The following is a 6,937-nucleotide window of genomic DNA, read 5'->3' on the forward strand; positions in this document are numbered from 1 at the left end:
ATGAAATAACTTTTTTTCGTTTTTCATATTTGTTATGACATTAAATAAATTATTGTTATGATTAATAAAAACTATTTAAAATATTTTTTAATTAAAATGTTTATTTTATTTTTAAAAAAGTCAGACTTAGTGACATGACACCATAGTCAAAGTGTCACTTCATAAATGAAGAGGACATATAAACAAAACTGGAGAGGGCTACAAAAATTCTAAGAAAATTAAAATTAAGGGATCAGAAAATTGAATTTTATAATAAGGGACAACAAGTTTAAATGTCTTAAATAGAGGGACCAAAAATACATTTAAGTCAAAAAAATTTAAGGAAAAAAATACATTTTTTTTATCAATTTAAAATAAAAAGTGCTTATGAAGATATATTATAAAATAGAGAAATTCATCAACTTAAATCAAAAAGGGCTTATGAAGATATATTATAAAATAGAGAAATTTAACCATTATTAGTAGTTAGAATGATACTCGAAGTACTAATTGGCTATCACGATTGGTAATGTGTTAGTTTTAAAATAAAAATAAAACTTATGACATTTTTTTTTAGTTTTGAGATTTAAAAAAAAAACAATTTTCAAAATAAATAAAAATTATTTCAATCTCATTTACCAAAATATATTTTGTTTTTAACTTTGATATTTATAATAGAATCCTATAAAATTGCAACTACCATTGATTATGATCCTTATTTTATTATAATGTCATGAGTGAAGATTTATTTTAATCTATCACAAAAAAAATTGTATAATTTAAATTAATTCGCGAGGAATTTTTTATTATTTAATCTCTTATAAATTTAAATCAGATCATCTTAGTTCATAAATTATTGAGCTATTTCTAAACGAATAATGTGTATTGTTAACTTGTCTATGTGGCATAACAATGTTAGTTACCGCCACCATTAAATTTTAATAATTCTTAAAGGATAAGGTAGTTCCTCGTTAGAAAAAAAATTGAACAATTTTTATTATTATTATTTTTTCACAAAATAGAAAGAGAGTAAATTAGGGTCACTACAACAAACAAGACCTTAGACAGCGCTTTTTTTAGCCTTAGACAGCGCTTTAAAGCGCTGTCTAAACCTCCGCTGCTAAAGGTTTAGACAACGCTTTTTTAAATCTTAAAAGCGCTGTCTAAGCCCCCCCCCCCTCCCTTAGACAGCGCTTTGGCCAAAAGCGCTTTATAAGACCCTCTTATTTTAAATTTTTTAGGTATACCTTAGACAGCGCTTTTGAAAAGCGCTGTCTAAGCCCCACCCCCTTAGACAGCGCTTTGGCCAAAAGCGCTTTCTAAGACCCTCCCAATTTTTTGCTACATTCAGGCAACGATGCATTAACTCTTGCTCTTTTGACATTGTACTCGACCGGTACAATGCGTTGCTTATGAACAACGACCTAACATTCACATTATTTTGTAGTTGATCCATGTCATAGAAATTCGAGAAAAATTTACGTTAGTGTCGTCTGCCTAACACAACTCTCTCATTTTATTCGAACTTGGGACCGACTATGCATAGTAAAATAACATAGACAAAATTAAAAAGAAAATAACAAACAATAAAAATAAAAATAATATTTTTTTGAATTTTTTTAATTCCTTAGACAAAATTGGAATAATTCACATGGTCAAGCAAGAAGCATATACACAATAATTGCTAAGCAATTGGTTATTAGGTAGTCCTTTCACCTATACTCCAAGCCTAATTTGTTTCCCACCCCAGAAGACAAAAACAGATACAAAAGAGAAAGTTTAGTCCAGGAGGCTTCTCTATTAGAATACAGGACAACCATCCACCACAATTCCTGGTGCAGTAGGGCAAGTAGCCAATGGGCAATGATCCAATTCAGTTCCCCACCATCTCAGACTATGGCCTGCATTTTGCAGAGCAAAGAAAATCAAAACAGCCATAAGAGCCGTGCCTGCATCAAGTGCCACCGATAGAACATAATTTTATTTCTGCCACCAACGTTTGTGGAAGCGAAACACAAAGAAGTTGAAGAACATTCCGGTCAATAGCCAGGTTGCAATGTTGGTTGGAGTTGCAGGTGGCATTCCAGCAAAACCATTAAATATAATTGGTACATTTATCATAGCAATCCATTTTTTGTCAGGGTAGATTTTGCTAAACACCCAAACAGGAACCGGTAACACAGCTCCAATCAAGAATAACCATACCAGGTTCCGGTACAATCCACCCGGTCCAAATAGTCGTCTTGGTCCGATCAAACCCCATATAACCGATGCATCAAATGTCACTCGGTATTTCGGGCAAGTCCAAGGACTGTCACGGTGAGCATTATCATCCATGCAAATGTCCTTAATGCTATCCAACATCCACCAAGCCACTGAAACATTCATCACTTCAGCAACTAGAGTTCCCACCAGCTATTTAGGCATTTCAAAGTAAATAACTACATAAATAATGATTGATAAGAAAAAAAAAGCTTAAACTAGGAGATTTTGAGATGAAAAAGACCTGTGCTATATACATGCATCGAGGAGGAATTTTCATGTAGTGCCCGAGTTTGATATCTGACAAGAAAGATAGCGCATGGGCGGTGGTGATTCTCCCATAAATCTTAAAGAGCAAATTTGCAATTGGTGTTCCAGGAAGGACAGACCCAATCATGAACTGTGCTATAATGTCATATCCAAGTTGCTGCAAGGTAACCAACCACACTCATGTTAAAATCATAAACTCCTCCATGCATCAAAATAGTATGTTAAAATCGAGATTCGATAGAAAAGAAAAGTACTATACTAGAGATGGAAGAAATACCTGGTTGGTAGTTGCTTGGATGACACCAATTGGGAGGGTTACAACAGAAGCTAAGGCGAAAGCCAAGAGCATACCCCACCATGGAAGTTGCACATCCACTTTCCATACCAAAGACATTATTATGGATAGTGCCATGCTCCCAAATAATACAATGAGGAACCACCATTCTGGTACTGTATTATAAGCCTTCATGAGTCTACCATGCACATCCAATTTTACATTACTCATCGCTGTTCTGCTTTGTCTCAATATTTTTCTGCGAGCGAACATGAAACTATGTCAGTGAGGGTCACGATAAGTCGATAAGAAATAAATCTATTATACAGGCTTTGAGAACAGCCTACCTGCCCTTAAACAATGCTACATGAGTGAGGGTTGACGTAAACCTAGCGAAACCTGCTCCAATAGATAATGCGTAGAGAGGACTGAGGTATAACTTGTTATATTTGTTGTATGCATCTATGTTAAGATCATATTCTTCATTTAAAATCTTAGTAGTGTCATACTTTTGTCCATCGTGAGTGAACAACTGATTAGAGAATATAGGAAACTTTCTAGCATCGAAAGTGTTAAACTTCCAGTAACATATAGGTAGAATTATATAGACAAACATGATAAATCCAACTCCCATATTAACAATGGAAGTCCATGGTGCAACAAGAGGGCTGCCACGATAAGCTGAAATCCCAGCCCAATCAAATGTGAAGGCGCCGACTCCAAGTCCTCGGTAACCTGATCCAACTTGATGTGCTGTTACGTTATTCGGCCACACCTAGCAAACCCATGAGAAGAATGTTAATACTGTGAAAAGATATCCAGGGAATGCATAATACAGGAAGCTTAGAGCCATTGCAATGAGGAAAAACTGCATCCTTGTAAGTCCTTTTGATTTTTCATTTTTTTCATGGAGAGCCCTGTAGCATAAGGTTTATGATGTAATCAAAACTAGTACTAGAGTATAAAATAGTAGTAACAAACTAGCAAGTTTTCATCTTAAGGTATCCGTGTCAACATGTCAGTGTGACTTAATATAGAAGTAAGGGTAAAAGAATGAACCTAAAGAGAGAGACTTGTGCGAGGTTTGCTGGCCACCACATTTCAATTGGGTTCACCAGATACCTCCTCAGAATCCCAGCCCATCCAAACCCTATTAACTGCAAACTCAATTTACAACTATATAAAGCAAATTTATCACAGAATATTTTAACCATGGAAAGATATATATTCAACTCATCTTCTACACTTTTTTCATGATAAGATAATCGTAATAATAACCTGTGCGCTTATGACGATGAGGAGAGCGAGAAGAAAACTGAGAGATTCTCTATAATAAGCTTTCATAATAGTAATGGCACCAATGGAGTAAACATCACCACCACCGCCGGAGGAGGAAACACCACAGTTAGCGAAGATAGCGATGATAACATGCTCCTCCATGTTAAACGGTCCAGGATTTAGAGTAAAACGCCATCCAACAAAACTGTACTCCTTCGTCGGAAGAGTTGCGGCCATGAACTTTCCGATTGGGAGAACAGCGATTTGCATGAGAATGGCTGAGATAGTGAGAGGCTGAGTTCGCTGTTAGGGTTCGCTGGAGGGGTTTAATCGCAGGAGGGAAAACAAAAAGAACTGAGAACGAAAATAGAAGTCTAAAATTTAATTTTAATTAGACCTTAGACAGCGCTTTTGTGGAAAGCGCTTTCTAAGATATGCCTTAGACAGCGCTTCCCAAAAGCGCTTTCTAAACCCCCACCTTAGACAGCGCTTTTGGTTTTAATTTTTTTTTAATTGAAAGACTTTAAACAGCGCTTTCTCAAAAGCGCTGACTAAGGTCTATATTTAAAAGCGCTTTCTAAAAGCGCTGTCTAAGGGGGGGTCTTAGACAGCGCTTTCTAAAAGCGCTGTCTAAGACCCCCCCTTAGACAGCGCTTTCATTATTTTTTTAGAACATTTTCCGTGTTTTATTTTTATTTTAACCTTAGACAGCGCTTTCTTTTAAAAGCGCTGTCTAAGATGCGCTGTTAAAAAACCTTTTTGGCGTAGTGGGTTTTCTCTTGAGTCTCTCTTCGGTCTCACACTTTCATATTTTCTCGATCTTTGAGTTTTCTCCTCCCACATAGTCACACACATTCGTTTTCAATTAGATTAATTTATGATGCTGGCAGTGATGACAACTAATTCAACTAGAGAATACAACATACATCAACTGGACACAGAGACAAAGGTAAGTTTCTTTGATATTCTAACCTTAACATCAATTAATTTACATACGACAAACTTGTATAACAACAATTAAACAAAATCAAATTCATCTAAAATTAATTTACAAATTATATGATACACATAATTTTTGTCATTATTTTTGTCGTCTTTGATCTTCTGTGACAAAGATAAAATAGAAGAAATCATAAATTTATACAAATATAAGTAATTTTGAAGTTCGATTTATTGATATAATATTTTGAAAAAATTAAGGGTAGCAAGAGAACATGTCTGCATATTCAGGTTCGAAAAAAATGAACGAAACATGCCAAACATAACTGAGATGTGAGGTTAAAATTTTGGTTCATTCCACATAAAAGTTTGACTTTTGCACCTCTAAGAACTAAATTACAATTTTTTTATTATTAATAATCACATCAACAAGAACTAATATATATATATATATATATATATATATATATATATATATATATATATATATATATATATATATATAATATGATTGCGCTTGGATATTGAATAAATTACATTTAAAATAGGCTTCAGCTTATTTTAAACAAACAACACATGACTTTTGGAAAGAAAATTGTGACATGTTATACTTAGTTTATAATTATCAGTTAATCTTATACATTGGATAATAAAATAATAAATTTGATTTTTATTTTAAAAACCTATAAAATAATATAAACGGATGATAACAATGAATCAACGGTATAAATGCATAATAATTAGTTCCCTTTATCAAAGAAAAGTCTTATATTATTATGATATTATTATCGTTGTTGAGATTCTAATTTTTCAAAAGTACATATAGATTCGTAGGGGATGTTGTGTTCCAAACAATCTAATGAGTTGACACATAAAACTATTTAATTAATCATCTATTGGTCTCGAACACAATCATGCTGGGTGGCATTAACGTGTTTGTTAAAATTAAAATTAAAAGTTCTAAAAAATTATTGCTTATGTTTGAGCCCTTCCTCCTAATAGAATAGGAAAATAAATGTTTTTTTTGCGTTCACGGTTTCTTATAGTAGTTTCCACTTTTTTGAGAGGAAACTAAATTATTTTATTAGTCCTGTACCATCATCATATATCACTAAGTAACAACTTTAAATATTTAGAGACGACTTGCTTATTATATATTATCATGTACATTAACAATGTCATTAGCATGCCGTAAAAACACAATGTTATTAGCATTTTTAATTAAGCTATGTCATTATTAGCATTATTAAAAGTAACAGGACTTATAAAATATGAAATTGTATTTTTTATTAAATACTATGTTTTTTCTCCTTTACACCCCACACACAGTAAAAGTGTAAAAAATTTAAAACTGCATATATTTTTGAATTTTTTTTATAGAAATAACCCACTTTTTCATGGAAATTTTCAAAATATCTCTGATTTTAAAAAAATTCCCAAACTATCCCACTTTTAGGAGGAGACGACAATTCAATTGGCGACTCCTCTTAAATACTTAAATGGAGGCGCCAATTGGATTGGCTAGGGCATGTGCCCTAGCCAATCCAATTGGCGCCCATGTGTATTACTTGAGAGGAGACGCCAATTGGATTGACACCTTAGTGTAAAATGCAATTTTTTTGCTAAATGGTATACGTGATAGATAAATTTGAAATAAGATCAATTGATATTAATAAAATTTTCCGTTTACACAAAAAAGCCTAATGGTGATGACCAGGATCACCTAACCGACCTTCGGTCCCACATCCCCTAGCTACCCTAACCCGTGACCCTAATCCACGTTGGTGATTCACCACTGGTGTTTGAGCATCTGAGGGGCCAGGAGCGTCACTACCAACTACAGGAGATGGTCTGTTGGGGTAGTCAGACAAGTCGGCATAGTCTTCAGTGTGCATCGATGGTGTACCGTCGTAGCTGAGCTCATGGCCCATGCCA

At 33.9% G+C, this 6,937-nt stretch overlaps 1 pseudogene; it reads right to left on the bottom strand.

Annotated features, from left to right (window-relative positions):
• Positions 1 to 1,614: 1,614 nt before the first annotated feature.
• Positions 1,615 to 4,348, bottom strand: LOC127120728 (oligopeptide transporter 3-like; annotated as a pseudogene).
• Between the last annotated feature and the right edge of the window lie 2,589 nt (positions 4,349 to 6,937).

This window comes from Lathyrus oleraceus, chromosome 2 (assembly GCF_024323335.1).
Source record: "Lathyrus oleraceus cultivar Zhongwan6 chromosome 2, CAAS_Psat_ZW6_1.0, whole genome shotgun sequence".
In the NCBI taxonomy this organism is placed as follows: Eukaryota; Viridiplantae; Streptophyta; class Magnoliopsida; order Fabales; family Fabaceae; genus Lathyrus; species Lathyrus oleraceus.